The sequence below is a fragment of the Schistocerca serialis genome, chromosome 2 (genome assembly GCF_023864345.2).
Source record: "Schistocerca serialis cubense isolate TAMUIC-IGC-003099 chromosome 2, iqSchSeri2.2, whole genome shotgun sequence".
In the NCBI taxonomy this organism is placed as follows: Eukaryota; Metazoa; Arthropoda; class Insecta; order Orthoptera; family Acrididae; genus Schistocerca; species Schistocerca serialis.
In genome coordinates this window covers 282,333,796-282,350,971 of record NC_064639.1, presented here as the reverse complement: position 1 = coordinate 282,350,971, position 17,176 = coordinate 282,333,796, and positions in this window count along the sequence as shown.

The window sequence follows — 17,176 nt, the reverse complement described above, 5'->3', positions numbered from 1 at the left end:
GAGCCAACATCTTGCTGCATCAATAACCTCCTCATCATCCACGAACGGCTTCCGCACAGTGCATCCTTCATTGGGCCAAATACACTCCTGGAAATTGAAATAAGAACACCGTGAATTCATTGTCCCAGGAAGGGGAAACTTTATTGACACATTCCTGGGGTCAGATACATCACATGATCACACTGACAGAACCACAGGCACATAGACACAAGCAACAGAGCATGCACAATGTCAGCACTAGTACAGTGTATATCCGCCTTTCGCAGCAATGCAGGCTGCTATTCTCCCATGGAGACGATCGTAGAGATGCTGGATGTAGTCCTGTGGAACGGCTTGCCATGCCATTTCCACCTGGCGCCTCAGTTGGACCAGCGTTCGTGCTGGACGTGCAGACCGCGTGAGACGACGCTTCATCCAGTCCCAAACATGCTCAATGGGGGACAGATCCGGAGATCTTGCTGGCCAGGGTAGTTGACTTACACCTTCTAGAGCACGTTGGGTGGCACGGGATACATGCGGACGTGCATTGTCCTGTTGGAACAGCAAGTTCCCTTGCCGGTCTAGGAATGGTAGAACGATGGGTTCGATGACGGTTTGGATGTACCGTGCACTATTCAGTGTCCCCTCGACGATCACCAGTGGTGTACGGCCAGTGTAGGAGATCGCTCCCCACACCAAGATGCCGGGTGTTGGCCCTGTGTGCCTCGGTCGTATGCAGTCCTGATTATGGCGCTCACCTGCACGGCGCCAAATACGCATACGACCATCATTGGCACCAAGGCAGAAGCGACTCTCATCGCTGAAGACGACACGTCTCCATTCGTCCCTCCATTCACGCCTGTCGCGACACCACTGGAGGCGGGCTGCACGATGTTGGGGCGTGAGCGGAAGACGGCCTAACGGTGTGCGGGACCGTAGCCCAGCTTCATGGAGACGGTTGCGAATGGTCCTCGCCGATACCCCAGGAGCAACAGTGTCCCTAATTTGCTGGGAAGTGGCGGTGCGGTCCCCTACGGCACTGCGTAGGATCCTACGGTCTTGGCGTGCATCCGTGCGTCGCTGCGGTCCGGTCCCAGGTCGACGGGCACGTGCACCTTCCGCCGACCACTGGCGACAACATCGATGTACTGTGGAGACCTCATGCCCCACGTGTTGAGCAATTCGGCGGTACGTCCACCCGGCCTCCCGCATGCCCACTATACGCCCTCGCTCAAAGTCCGTCAGCTGCACATACGGTTCACGTCCACGCTGTCGCGGCATGCTACCAGTGTTAAAGACTGCGATGGAGCTCCGTATGCCACGGCAAACTGGCTGACACTGACGGCGGCGGTGCACAAATGCTGCGCAGCTAGCGCCATTCGACGGCCAACACCGCGGTTCCTGGTGTGTACGCTGTGCCGTGCGTGTGATCATTGCTTGTACAGCCCTCCCGCAGTGTCCGGAGCAAGTATGGTGGGTCTGACACACCGGTGTCAATGTGTTCTTTTTTCCATTTCCAGGAGTGTAGATGGAAGTTGGAAAGTGCGAGATCCGGACTGTAGGGTGCGTGAGGAAAGGCCTTGTGTTGTCATGGACAAGGAGAAATTAGCACAAATGATCCTTCGTTGCTCTTTATAGTTTTCTACTAGGCAGCGAGGAACCTAGTGGGCACACGTCTTTGAGTTCCCCAACTGGTGGGCGAATGTGCCACCACTGCCAACAAAGACGTCCAGCTGTGAAGCGAGGTGTCTCATTGTGTTCCGTCCATCACCTCGAATGAGACTGTCCGCACGTTCGAACACGGCAAGAGTCAGAACTATGTATGGCCGGCCAGAAAGCGGAGATAGGTCAGCGCTACCTTGCTGCAGTGATGACAGACTCCTCGTCTAGCAACTCGAAGATTGATTGGCCCGAGGTGAATATATGATGCCTCGTCCGCACAGAAATATCGCACATTTTTTGTAGGTTTCGTAGACAAAATTCGGAGAACTGTAAGTCACTGGCATAAAGTTGTTTATAAAGCGAAATTCGTTGTAATGTAGTATTCACAGAACACGTCGTTAACTGAAACCACTCCTATATTCAGACTGGCTAACAGTACTGACGTGCGCATTATGTGATATAATTGATAAAACATTTGTTGCATACTGTTATCAATTTCTGTGCTTTTGGTGTTTTATAAACTGCAGCCGATAAATTTCCAGAATGAGATTTTCACTCTGCAGCGGAGTGTGCGCTGATATGAAAGTTCCTAGAAAAACTGTGTGGCGGACCAAGGCTCGAACTCGGACAAGTGCTCTACCAACATAGCTACCGAAGCACGATTCAGGCCCCATCCTCACAGCTCTACTTCCGCCAGTACCTCGTCTCCTACCTTCCAAACTTTACAGAAGCTCTCCTACGAACCTTGCAGGACTAGCACTCCTCAACGAAAGGATACTGCGGAGATATGGCTTAGCCACAGCCTGGGGGATGTTTCCAGAATGAGATTTCCACTCTGCAGCGAAAGGCAAAGGTCCCGAGTTTGCGTCTCGGTCCGGCAGACAGTTTTAATCTGTCAGGAAGTTTCATATCAGCGCACACTCTGCTGCAGACTGAAAATCTCATCCTGGAAACATCCCCCAGGCTGTGGCTAAGCCATATCTCCGCAATATCATTTCTTTTAGGAGTTCTAGTCCTGCAACGTTCGTAGGAGATCTTCTGTCAAGTTTGGGAGGTTGGAGACGAGGTATTGGCGGAAGTAAAACTGTGAGGACGGGGCGTGAGTCGTGCTTAGGTAGGCTCAGTTGGTAGAGGACTTGCCCGCGAAAGGCAAAGGTCCCGAGTTCGAGTCTCGGTCCGGCACACAGTTTTAATCTGCCAGGAAGTTGCACGCGATAAAATTTGCGTCTATAAAAGGTCCCCCGTCCGAGCTCCGAAGTTTGCCCAACAGGTACTATGTACATTCGATAAGTAATGCAACACATCTTTTTCTCAACCAATTTCGGTTGAAAGAAATGCGGAATTTTTTATAGTTTCATGAAGTTCCGTCTGATGGCGGTGCAACACGTAGCCTTCAAAATGGCGTTTGTAAGGAGATGAGTTGCAAGCAGAGAGCTGTCTCGGCTTCTTTTGGCGGAAAACCAGAGGATCGCAGATATCCGTAGAAGCTTGCAGAATGTCTACGGAGACGTGGTGGTGAGCGAATGTACGATGAATCGTTGGCAGAGGCGTCTGTCAGCATCGCAACAAGGTCGAGCAATCCTGTCGGACCTCCTGCGCGCCGGCCAGTCGCACATAGCTCTGACTCCTGCAGTGTTGGTACGTGTGGACAGTCTCACTGGAGGCGATCGACGGATCACCATGAGACATCTCGATGCACAACTGGACGTCTCTGTCGGTAGTACTGACACACTTGTCTACCAGTTGGATTACTCAAAGCTGCGTGCCCACTGTGTTCCTCTGCACCTAGAACAACGAAGGACCAGATGTGTAGAATGACTTGCACGTTAGGAGGCTGATGGTGACAATATTTTGTCCAACATCGTCATTGGCGATGAAGCATCATTTCGAACCGGAAACAGAACGGCAATTCGTGGAGTCCCCTCCCACAGCTTCAACCGGTGAAGTCACGGAGAAGGTCTTCTGGGACTTTGAAGAGGCTATTTTGTTTGATTTCCTCCCTCATTGTGCTACGATCAACTCTGAAGTGTATTGTGCTAAGTACAGGAGAGCCGGCCGCAGTGGCCGAGCGGTTCTAGGCGCTTCAGTCTGGAACCGCGCGACCGCTACGGTCGCAGGTTCGAATCCTGCCTCAGTCATGGATGTGTGTGATGTCCCTAGGTTAGTTAGGCTTAAGTAGTTCTAAGTTCTAGGGGACTGATGACCCCAGAAGTTAAGTCCCACAGTGTTCAGAGCCATTTAAACCATTTTTTCGTATAGGAAATTGAAGAAACTGCTTCGACGTGTTCGTCAGCACAAAAGTGCAAACGAACTTTTGCTTCTCCGGGTCAAGGCAAGACCTGACACAACTCTGCCCACCCGAGAGGATCTCACAAAAACTTCGTTGGACTGTTCTACCTCATCCACCTTACATCGTGGATCTCGCACCTACCGACTTACATCTGTTTGGCCCAATGAAGGATGCACTCCTCGGGTAGCAGTACTTGTACGAAAGGGAGGTTATTGGTGCTGCACGTACGACGTCGACTAATGGACTTGTAATATGCGGGCGCTGGTATACGGGCCCTCCCAGAGGGGTGGAGTGAGGCCGTCGCATTGAACGGAGATTATGTTGAATAACAGATTTTGTAGCCAAAAGAGTGGTGTATTGGAATCTTAAATGCACTTTCAGAGAGAAAAACTTCGTTGCATTACCTTCTGAACGCCTCTCGTGGAAGAGCCGAGGGCTCTTACGTGGTTTACTGATGAAGTGGACTGGAGATGGTCAAACAAGAAATGTAATACCAAACTTTTAACAATATTTTGTTTTGTGTCGGACGTAGTTTTCGTGAATATTTTTTTTTTTTTTTTTCGTTGGCGTGTTTTATTCTTCACACTTCCAGTTTCATGAAATTTTCTGTTTGTAATGTTTGCAAAGACAAGTCGTGAGGGCCTGGCAGTCTCTGTCAGGATATCTTTCAGCAAACAAATACGCCTCTGCTCTCTTTGACAATATCCGCCACAAACAAAAACTTCAACTATTTTCTCGACTGTCGTATGCAAATGAGTTGGTAGTTGATGATTGGAGACAACATCGTTGTTACACGTAATCTGTGAAAACCAGCTCTTAGATGTTGGCCGCTGATGAATCGTGTATACAATTAGAATTAACCCCCTCAGCGTCAGTCAAGGCCTGAGGATGGTGCACTGGAACACCGAAACAGGTAGATGAATAATAAATAACATCGTAAGGACGGCTGTAGGTGTTCCATTTTATTACATAAGTGAACGGCTAAAGTCTCTCAAACCTCCAATCATAAAAATGAACATACAAAAACTTATCTTGTTTTGTTTGAGACATCACTTGACTAGAAAAATACGAATTCAGATTTTTCGTTTTATTTTGTGATCTTGTATTTCAAAAAAAGTCCCTAAGCACTATGGGACTTAACATCTGAGGTCATCAGTCCTCTAAACTTAGAACTACTTAAACCTAATTAACCTAAGGACATCACACACATCCATGCCCGAGGCAGGATTCAAACCTGCGACAGTAGCAGCAGCGCGGTTCCGGACTGAAGCACCTAGAACCGCTCGGCCACAGCGGCCGGCTCTTGTATTTCCTTCATGGGTTTCAGTCCTAGCATGTTGATTAAGATCTGACTCGCCGCCTCAAGATACAAAGAATTCATGCGCACAGATTGGACATAGAATCTCGTCCCACGTGCATGACGGTTCCCAGCTATTCTGATACGACGTGACTCGTTTTACTTTCTTCTAAGGAATTGTACTGATTCAATTTTCGTCAGTATCAGACATCTTAACACTGATGTCTTCGATTACCTTTGATAACTTCACAGATTACGTACATTTACTCTCAAACAGAACGAACAATCACGTTGGAGATTGGATGGGAAGGAACCGAAAGTACACGGTGGGAAATGTGGTAAATAACCCAGCATGATCAGCTTTAACAGCGAATGGCGAGACATTACGAGATTTCCTTCTCCTGAGGCTCCAAAGGAGAAAAAAATAATGGAGCTTTGAACTACAACGGCGATCAAATCAAACACAGATTTTAAAATATTTAGTGACAAAAAAAGACAAACGCTCGTTTTTACGGGACAACAGTTCATAACACGAGACGCATAAATTTCGCTTCAAATAAGGGATGTCCCGTACAATACGGGACACGTAGCTACACTAATGCAGAGTGAACTGGAACGTCGTGTATCTATCCACAGCTGTAATCGAAAACTTTCTTGGATGTACATTTTTTTCGGTTTTATAAGATCGTACAAGTTCGGTGTCCCATATTTTTTCAGTGGTGTGTTCATGAATTCACTCAGGCGCCCAGTAAAAGCTGAAACTGGTTGCAATAATATAGCTACTGATGGTGATACATTTAGACCAGCATAGAACGGTAACAGTTTTGAATCTGACTGGAGTGCTGTTAAGTATTACGACGTGCTGTTCTAGGACCACCACTTTTCTAAATATAGTTTGAGGGAGTTTTAAAAAATGCGTAATACCACTAAAATACCATCAAGACGATTCGTAAATGAAAAGACGTTTAGTAGCCATTGAAAACAGGTTTTTCAAATTCTTAACCACGGAATTAATTTTTTTATCTCATCTACCTCTTACTTGTGGTTAGTTGTTATTCCTCTTATTACTGACATTGTGCTTGTACATCAGCTGACGACTTCTTGACACAACCGTTAAGAATGTGGTCGATCAAGAAGCAGCCACTTTGCTTATCGTCCTCTAATTGCTCTTGGAAAGCATATACAGCTGCAAAGTGTTCCTGCGTAATGGACTTGACGCCCGCGTAACGGGCAACGGCGCACCATTGCAACATGCTTCGCTCTTGGGGGCAGTGGCACGGAACTGCCTTAGAAGTCCTCAATTTCCTGCTAAGCATCAGGAATATGTGCTCTCTCCACAACAGAATCTCCTGTTGTTAGCAGAATACTTCTACACTCTCAGTTACAAGCCTTTACACTAAAACGGACATCGTGATTCACAATTTTGTTTGCGTGGATATTCCGAACGAGTGAATCAAAACATTTAAAGTTGTGGTTTTCCAGATGCGCGTTTGCTGTAGAGTATAGCAATGTGTGATGTACACTTTAACTGACAATATTGTCCTTCTGCAAACTGATTTCCGGTAGCCATTGTGAAGACACTCAAAGAAGGAATATCGATGGAGTGAGCGTAGTAGCGTCAGCATCAATCCGAAACAGTAACGTGGCGACATAATGACGCTGTTGTTTGCGTTTTACGCTAACAAGGCCGAAACTTGAACTTCACACGTTATTCCCTTGTTTTCACGTATTTTTTATTGACAGCAATGGTGCAGAACTGTTGCTGCTACGTATGCTAATAGGAATTCATCAAAGGAAGAAAAATTACTACTTATAACGTCTAGCTATAGTAATCATACCAAAAAAAAGAGGCGCTTTATGTGTGGATTAATACTGAGCCACAGGAGCAAGGAAAGCGTAATATCGTAGAAGAAATTTATGTGACTGTATGGCCATGTATTCAAGACACAAGTGCTAGATAAATTCTAGTTATGTGTTTCCATCCAATCCGTTGAATGTATACACATTTCGAGCAATTTTCATCTGCAAGTAACATTGGAATATGATGGTCTGAGCCATTACCTTCAGATTATACACATATGTAAACCTTGTGCTCATTCTGAAGCAGTCACGAAAAGAAACCATGATAATAGTACCAATGACGTAGAGAATGAATGTGAGCAATTAATATCTTAGTTTCTCTAAGAAAGGACGAAGGTTAAACATGTGGTACATTCCCGTCTACATGACTGCTCTGCAGTTCACACGTAAGTGCCTGGCAGAAAGTTCATCAAATCTCCTTCAGACTATTTCTCTACCATTGCACCGTGGAACAAGGTGCAGCAAAAACGAACACTTAAATCTTTTCGTGAGAGCTCTTATTTCTCTAATTTTATAAAGGCGTTCATTTCACCCTAAGCAGGTTGGCATCTATAAAATAATTCGCAATATTGAGGGTATTCAGCCCAGTTGTCAGTCGTGTCAGTCGTGTGATTATTACCACAACATGTTTCGGGACACAATTAGCCCATTTTCAACTGCTTACAAATTTTTTATGCCATTAGGCCTCGTCACAGCTTAAAAACAAGCACACGTGCCTTGTCAACTCAGACCATAAAGCATGAAACATCACAAGCCGGTGCATCCACCACTCCCGAGGTACAGTTGCAAACGCGTTTAAAACTGTACCTCGAGAATGGTAGGTGCACCGGATTGTGATGTTTCATGTTTTATAGTTTGAGTTGACAAGGCACGTGTGTGGCTTGTTTTTATGTTGTGACGAGGCCTAATGGCATAAAGAAAATAAATTTTAAACTAAAACTTAACTAAACCCCACCCTGAACAGGTCATGAAGGCCCAAGGGTACTGACTGGCCGCCGTGTCATCCTCAGCTCAGAGACATCATCACAGGATGTGGATACGGAGGGGCATGTGGTCACCGCACCGCTCTCCCGGCCGTATGTCAGTTTCCGAGACCGGAGCCGCTACTTCTCAGTCAAGTAGCTCCTCAGTTTGTCTCACAAGCGCTGAGTGGAGCCCGCTTGGCAACAGCGCTCAGTAGACCAGATGGTCACCCGTCAAAGGGCTATCCCAGCCCGACAGCGGTTAACTTCGGTGATCTGACGGGAACCGGTGTTACCACTGCGGCACGGCCGTTGGCTAAAGAAAATTTTAGGTACTTGAAAATGGGATACTGTTGTCCCGAAACATGTCGTGGCAACAACCACACAATTTACAGCTTCGCTGAATATCCACAATATCGCCTGAATATAAAGAGTTTGATGACTTTAGAGCAGTTAAAATAATTTCGCTTTAGGAGGACAGAGTCGGGGTTGTAAATTACGTGAAAATATCTCGCCGTAACCTAAAACGCTTTCTTTAATGACTGCAACATTGACTCGTATTTGGTTCGCTTCAGCTTTATCTGTGACACTCCCTCCCCCATTTCGCGATAATACAATACGAGCTGACCTTCTTTGAGTGCTTTTATGTCATCCGTTAGTCCTGTCTGGTAAGAATCGAATACCGCCCAGCAATATTCCGCAGAGGTTTTCCTCCCTTGGCTTTTGCCTTGGCACTTTTTTCCTCTGCCCTTCAAACCACTACCCCTCATTCAATGTTCGACCCACTCTATCTCCAGATGGGCCCATATTAATGGTTAAACATAGCCAGACGTTGGCAAACATCGCAGTACCCACATCCTGCGAGACCTCACTTAGTGAAAACTAATCAATATGCAGAGGTGGCAGCAGGCCTTTTGTGTTGGGCATCATGCCTGTGTGGGCGTGTAGGGGCTCCACACCATATAAAAAGAAAAACCAATATTCTAGAAGAGGACGGACAAGCATAGTGTTGCCATTGTTGTTAGTGTACCTGTTGTATCTTCTAAGTGTTCTGCCAACAAAACGCAATTTTGGTTCGCTTCTGCTTTATCTGTGTGATCGTACTATGTGATGGTATTTGGAAGTAATATCCGAACAATTTCTTCCCTGAAAGGATGTTAAAGTGCGACAAATCGTTAATACGCTGCACGTTATAGCTCCAAATCCCATGTTTCTTTCACACTTCCATTTGGAGACTGCGAAGCCATTTTTAGCAGTTCCACCGAATGACAATTTGTTAAAACTGCTCTGTTGCCTGTGTCTATGTGCCTGTGGTTCTGTCAGTGTGATCATGTGATGTATCTGACCCCAGGAATGTGTCAATAAAGTTTCCCCTTCCTGGGACAATGAATTCACGGTGTTCTTATTTCAGTATCCAGGAGTGTAGATATGTACTTAGTAGAACAGTCCATCGTGGGAGGGAATTTCCACGGTATACAATCACTGTAAAGAAACTTCTAAACAACCAGAGATTACTACATAATAGGTGTAAAACAAAGCATAGAGTACAGACAGAGAGATTCTGAATGAAACGCGTTTGGCTGCCAAGAGAGAAATGCGTGGTGCTATCAGTGAGTACCGTAGCAGAATAATATCACATGATCTTTCACAGAATCCAAAGAAATTCTGGTTTTATGTAAAGGCTGTTATTGACACCAAATTTAGTGTCCAGTCCCAAGCGAATGAGACAGGAACTGAAACTGACGGTAGATAATCAAAAGCTGAAATACTTAACGCCGTTTTCAAATGTTCCTTTACAAAGGAAAACCCAGGAGAAGTGCCCCAATTTAATCCTCGTACCACTGAAAGGATGACTGAAATAGGTATTACTGTCAGCAGTGTTGAGAAACAGCTGATGTCGTTAAAACTGAACAAAGCTCTAGGGCACCATGGAATTCTTCTCAGATTCTATATTTAATTTGCGGCCGAGTTAGCCCTCTTCTAACTATAATCTATCGTAGATCCCTCGAACAAAAAACTGTGCCCAGATCGTGGAAAAAAGTACAGTTCACACCTGTCTACAAGATGGGTAGTAGAAGTGGTCCACAAAACTACCGTCCAATATCCTTGACATCGCTTTGTTGTAGAATCTTAGAGCATACTTCGAGTTCAAACTTAATGATGTATTTTGAACAGAATGATTTCAATGGCCGGCTGGGGTGGCCGAGCGGTTCTAGGCGCTACAGTCTGGAACCACGCGACCGCTACGGTCGCAGGTTCGAATCCTGCCTCGGGCATGGGTGTGTGTGATGTCCTTAGGTTTAAGTAGTTCTAAGTTCTAGGGGACTGATGACCGCAGAAGTTAAGTCCCATAGTGCTCAGAGCCATTTGAACCATTTGATTTCAATGGCAACCACCATTGATGCCGGAAACATCAATCATGTAGGTGCAGTATTTCTTGATTTCCGAAAAGCATTTGACTCAATACCACACCTACATTTATTGTCATATGGAGTATTAAGTGAAATTTGTGACTTTTTGATAGGGAAGACGCAGTATGTTATCTTAGATGGACAGTCATCGTCAGATGTATAAGTAACTTCGGGTGCACCGCACGGTAGTGTTTTGGGATCCTTGCTCTTCATGGGGTATACTAACGACCTTGCAAACAATATTAACAGTAAATCAGGCTCACTGCAGATGACGCATTTGTCTAGTACTATCTGAAAGAAGCTGCTTAAATATTCAGTCAGTTCTTGGTAAGATGTCAAAGTGGCGCAAAGATTCGAAACTTGCTATACAGTTTCACCAATGTAAAGTTGTGCACAAAACTAAAAACCGCAGTATCCTATGACTATAATATCAATGAGTCGCTGTTAGAATCGGCCAACTCATACAAATACGATGGTTTAACACTTTGTAGGGATATGAAATGAAACGAACACATGGGTAAAGCGGGTGGTAGACTTCGGTTTATTGGTAGAATACTGGGGAAGTGTAATCAGTCTCTAAAGGAGGTTGCTTACAAATCAATCGCGCGACCCATCTTAGAATATTGCTCAAGTGCGTGGGACCCGAACCAAATAGGACTGACAGGGATATTAAATGCATGCAGCGAAAGGTAACACGAAACATCACAGGTTTGTTTAATCAGTGGGAGAGTATTACAGAGATACTGAAGAAACTGAACTGTAAGCCTCTTGAAGATAGAAGTAAACTGTCCCGGGAAAGCCTATTAACAAAGTTTTAAGAACCCCTTTAAATGATGGCTCTAGGTATATACTACGGTCCCTTGCATAGGGGTCGTGAGGATAAGATTAGAATATGTAAGTCTACAGGCTTTCGTGACCGTTGTCACTAAAGTTAAAATCTTCTGGGTTGTTTGGCCGCGTCGTATTTCCTTCTGTGGCGTGTCCTAACAACCCAAAAGATTTTAACTTAAGATTAGAATAATTACAGCACGCACAAAGCCACTCTAACAAACATTCGTCCCGAGCACCATACGTGAATCGAACGGAAGAAACCCTCATAACTGATACAATGGGGCGTACCCTCCGCCATGCACCGCACGATGGTTTTCAGAAAACAGATGTAGATGTAGCTGTAGAGTTCCACTTGGCCTAACCCGTTTTACCTAGCCGTAATGCTCTCACAAGGAGACCGCGCCCACTTGTCATCACCGATTTCGTCCAGATTTATTGTATCTGCAGGGACTGGCCAGAAATGAAAGTAACAGAGGTGGAAGCTTCACACGGCCAAGCTTCCAGAAAAGTAGCATTTGTTTTTGGGATCTGGCGAGACATGAGTCATTCGCCTTCGTGTAGCTTCCAGTCAGTGCCCGGCGCAGCGAAAGTGGACGGTACCACAAGAGTTGTGGGGTTCAGTCTCCAAGCAGAAACATTTTTTTCTAGATTTTCTTTACTTCAACTGCAAAAAAACCGAAATAATGCTCAGCTTACTGTATTTATTAATATATTTATTAAAGGCATGATAAGGAAAGTAAAGGAAAATGTAGGACTCCAAATAAATTTCCACGAAGGAATTGTAAGGCGCACACGAGAACTTCGGATATAAAATTAGATACTGTTATAGTTTTACAACTTATGATCTATGCTTCCTGCGGTAATATTCATCGTAAAAACGGGGCAAGCAATAATTTTCACGACATCTTTCACATGTTATAAACGCATCATTTGTTACAGTTTTCTGCAGAAACAGACTTCGTTTCCAATCATAAAAGGTTCTCTCCCATCACACAGTTTGTTAGCAAACCACGCGTAATGTCACGATTATTGCCTTGGGTGCTGATGAAATCTTTATTTGAACAACCATTTTCGGTCGACTGACCATCATCATGTCATTAAAATCATTTGCAGCATTGTATTAGGCGAATATAAAATCAGTGAGGTCAGAAAACAAAACTACGAATTATTCACTGTTGTCACAACGTAATATAAATTACACCGCGCATATATTAACTGTGCTAGGTACTGCACTATTTCATATTACATCAGCAATCAGCGTTAATGCTGTGGTATGACGTTGTAGCTTTTATAACGGTGTGACAATAGTGACAAATTTAAGGCCTTATTTTCAGACATCAATGATTTCACAATTGTCTAATAGGCCAATGTAAATGCTTTTAAGAACCTGATGACTGTTAGTCTACCAAAACTGGTTGTTTAAATGAAGATTTTGTCAGCGGGACTATACTCCAGAATATCTGGGAGTTAATTTGAATCGTAGTCACGCATTCAAATAGCATTGTCAAGAAATAAAGCTAGAAGTATCTCCCTGTAACAACATTATACGGAAACTTATTGGCACATCTACCCTGGCACTGCACTTCTCTGTACTAGAATACACAGCAACAGTTTGTTAAAATTCCATACAGGTGGATACAGAGTTGCATGAAAGTGAACGAGACAGCCACTCAAAAGTGGCTATCTACGACCGACACGTCACCAAAATTCATGAAATTATTGGTATAGCGTCACGTGACATCCGAAGAAGAACAGCCCCAGAAATGGAGAAAAAGAAGCAGGACATCGTTCCCAGACACCCCTATTAGAACGTGAACCATAAAGATCTAGGCTGAGGTCAAGGAGTAGCTTCATACGCATAACAACTCCATCAGCACTTGGATCTCGTCGAACAGAACTATGGCGACATTCATTACCCGAAAGGATTGGAAAGAGCCTCAAAGAGGAACCTGCCGCGGGATTTCATCTGCCATACTTGACATGGAAGGCACTAAACTCACTGAGGACCGGAGTGTCACTATGCAGCACGAATCTTAGGAAGTGAGAGTTCATGAACGAAGACCAGTTCTGTGTGAGTGTGGTGACCTGCAGGAGCCACAACACCCCCTCGGTTGCAAAAACCTACCCGGTTTTCGTTCCATAGAGCCGGCCGCTGTGGCCGAGCGGTTCTAAGCGCTTCAGTCCGGAACCGAGCTGCTGCTACGGTTGCAGGTACGAATCCAGCCTCGGTCATGGATGTGTGTGATGTCCTTAGGTCAGGTATGTTTAAGTAGTTCTAATTCTAGGGTACTCATGACCTCAGATGTAAGTCCCATAGTGTTTGGAGCCATCTGAACCAATTTTTGCTCCATACAAGGTTTACATGCAGCAAATGATAAGATCATCAAAACAGCGAAATTCTGGAGCTTACGGTCCATCTAATAGAAAATCAGCAGTGTCTTGCAAAATTTTGTTATTGTTTTGTATTACTCTATTGTATTTTTATTTATTGTATTGTGGTTTTATTATTTTCTAAGTCCTGGACACGTAAAATGAAATAAAATAAATAAATGATATTTTTCAAATATCTGTGAGCTGTGGGGCACCAGCTCCTGAAAATTTCGCTAAATACTGGGAAGGATAGCGGTTTTGCATGTTTTTTATCAAATCCCTCACATCGTAGCGTTTTTGTTTTGCATGTTGGTATCTCGGCTGCTATGGATTTGTTTATCGATTGTCATTTGTATTTGTAATTCACTGCTGATATTTGAGTTTACATATTGTCATTTTGTCATCTGGGTACAGTGAGTGGTGCTGTGAATGGTAGAAAATAGAGTGCCAGATGGAGAAATCGGAACCTTTAGAGTTCACTAGAGCATTGACAAGGGCAGAGGCACCCAGAAACAATTGCGCCGTGTACGGGAATAGTGCCATTGGGGTATAGCTCGGCAAGGAAATGGTTTTCTCGTTTTAAGGAGGATTATTCTGATATTAGAGACTCTCCACGTTCAGGAAGACCTTCGCGCTTCGATGAGGATCGTTTAAACGCATCAATCCGCAATTATCCACGTCACAGTACTCGAGAACTGGCAAATGCGATGAACTGTGAACATTCCACCATAGTGCGTCATTTGGATGCAATAGGGAAGGTTAAAAAGTCGGGTGTATGGTTACCGCATGCTCTAAGCCAAAATCACATAAATCAGCAAGTGGCTATATGTACATCTCTACTTGCTCGTCATCAAGTGGCTCGTGAACAACACCGACCATTCCTATCCTGTGTCGTTACTGGTAAATGGAAATTGTGTCTTTATGCTAACATAAAGAAAATTGAGGGGTGTTAGAGCAGACAAAAAGCAGTAACTCCCCGAACAAAGACCTACGCGCACCCACAAAATATAATGTTATGTATGTGGTTGGATACCAACAGTGTGGAGTACTGCGAATTGCTTACTCAAGCCTTAACCATCAGTGTTGACATTTACTGTCAACCACTGAGACAGCAAAAGAACTACGACTAGGAAGATTGCGTGCAGTGAAGCTCATCCACGACAACGCCCGTCCGCATTCTACTGGACTGACAAAAAACACTATGCAGGAGTTGGATTGGATAGTCATTCTACATCCACCTGATTCACTTTATCTTGCACCTCAGCTTTTCACCTTTCCCGCTCTCTATCGAACAGCCTTCAAGGAACTTCCTTTCCGGATGAAAATATATTACCCACAAGTAAAGCCTGTCTTATGTGAATCTGTTGTGTTTATTAAACTTATGGATATACGCTACGAGCCAACTCAGTATATCGCAGGGTTGCATTGGCGCTGTGATTTTAGAAGGAAAGCCTGTCTTAGGTGAATCGCCGGCCGGGGTGGCCAAGCGGTTAAAGGCGCTACAGTCTGGAACCGCGCGACCACTACGGTCGCAGGTTCGAATCCTGCCTCGGGCATGGATGTGTGTGATGTCCTTCGGTTAGTTAGGTTTAAGTAGTTCTAAGTTCTAGGAGACTGATGACCGTGGAAGTTAAGTCCCATAGTGCTCAGAGCCATTTGAACCATCTTAGGTGAATCTGTTGTGTTTATTAAACCTATGGAGATACGCTACGATAGCACCACCAAACTTTCCTTCGCCTTTCATTTTCGTGCCCTTTATGAAAAAATATATAAATGCTGTATATTCAACCTTATTTCGGCTTATTTGCATTCTAATTAAAGTAAAAACAGGTAGTTAAAAAATGTCACCGGGCAAGGACTAGACGCCCCAACCCTCGGATTGCCGCTCTGTACTCTGTGCCAACCGCTGCCTGGAAGCTAAGCTGACATAAAAGGCTCATGCTTCATCCGGTCCACCTCAAATAATATTATCTCTGAACGCTTCGCTGTCTGCAGCTCCCATCTCTGTCACTTTAATTTTCGGCCAAGCCCTGCATATATCGTACCTCTGCATGACATTGGCGATGACGAGAAGGCGCGGTAGTTAGTCATCCACTGGGTACGCCCAGCTAGCTACTTCTATCTTTGTTGTACAGAGTTTACTCATTAGCTGGCACTAATATGATAGGCTGCACGAGAACTGCTAGCTGCCAGGCGACACGCAGGCGTTATAGGCTTTGTTAGTCCTCCTCTATAAAACAAAATATACATGGCTGTACGTAGGGGGGGACCACATAGGCCTTCATCAAGGGCGCAGGCACAAAGGAGGCCCACAACTGCCAAACCGAGGGAAAAATAAAATTAAGAATTATTCGAGTTGGTTGGTTGGCTAAACAGCGAGGCCATTGGTCCCATTGGGTTAGGGAAGGGTGGGGAAGGAAATCAGCCGTGTCCTTTCAAAGCAACCATCCCGGCATTTGCCTAAAGCGATTTAGGGAAATCGCGGAAACCCTAAATCAGGATGGCCCGGGCGCGGGTTTGAACCGTCGTCCTTCCGAATGCGAATCCAGTATGCTAACCACCAACCTAGCTCGATAATTGTTCGGGTAAGGTACACGAATTATAGTGGATGGACAAAAATTTCGAAACATCGTCCTTAATGAATGCTTGAACATAAATGAAGATACTAGCCAATCCTGCAAGTAGTGTTGCATTTGACCACAGGCGGCACCTGTGTTATATCCTCGGTATGTTGCAAGTTGCAGTCGTGATCAGAAGACTTTTCTGTGTCGGTGTGAGTGGATTACGTCGAAGTTCAGTGCATTCGAACGTGGGCAATTTGTTGCTGCTCGTATTTTGTGCTTCCCTTACCGACGTTACCAAAGTGTTTCGTGTTTCAAGAGGCAACGCATCGAAGATTTGTACCGCATACAGGGAAAGCGAGAAACGGCAAAATGACAACGCGGGCGAAGGTGTGTGTTGAGTGAGAGGACTGTGACAAAAAATTTATGGATGAGAGCTGCAAAAGTCACTGCAGAACTGAAATTCGCACTTGTGAACCCAGTCAATACCAGAAGCTACATAAGCTGGAAATTGGAAGGCAAGCGAAAATTCCAATTCCAAAACCTCTCATTATCAATGCAAATGCCCATAACAGAAAATATGGTGACGAATCCATAAAACCTTGACCAAGCGATGTAAAATAGTCATTTCGCCTGATGAGTCTTGTTTTACGCTGTTTCCAACTTCTGGCCGAGATTACTTTCCAAAAGTGAAACATGGCAGCCATATCGTGGTATACCATGGTCCTGTGGTTACTCCGCAATGTCAAGTCACTGCCAAGGTTTAAGTGATCAATTTGGCTGAACAGGTCTATCCCATGGTACAGCTTGTGTTCCAAGACTACAGGCTCCCTGTTCACACGTCTCGCATCATCCGCGACTGGTTTTGTGAACACTAAGGTGAATTATCGCGCCTCCGCTGGCCGCCACAGTCACCAGATCTCAGTTTTATTGAGCCTTTGTGGTCTACCTTG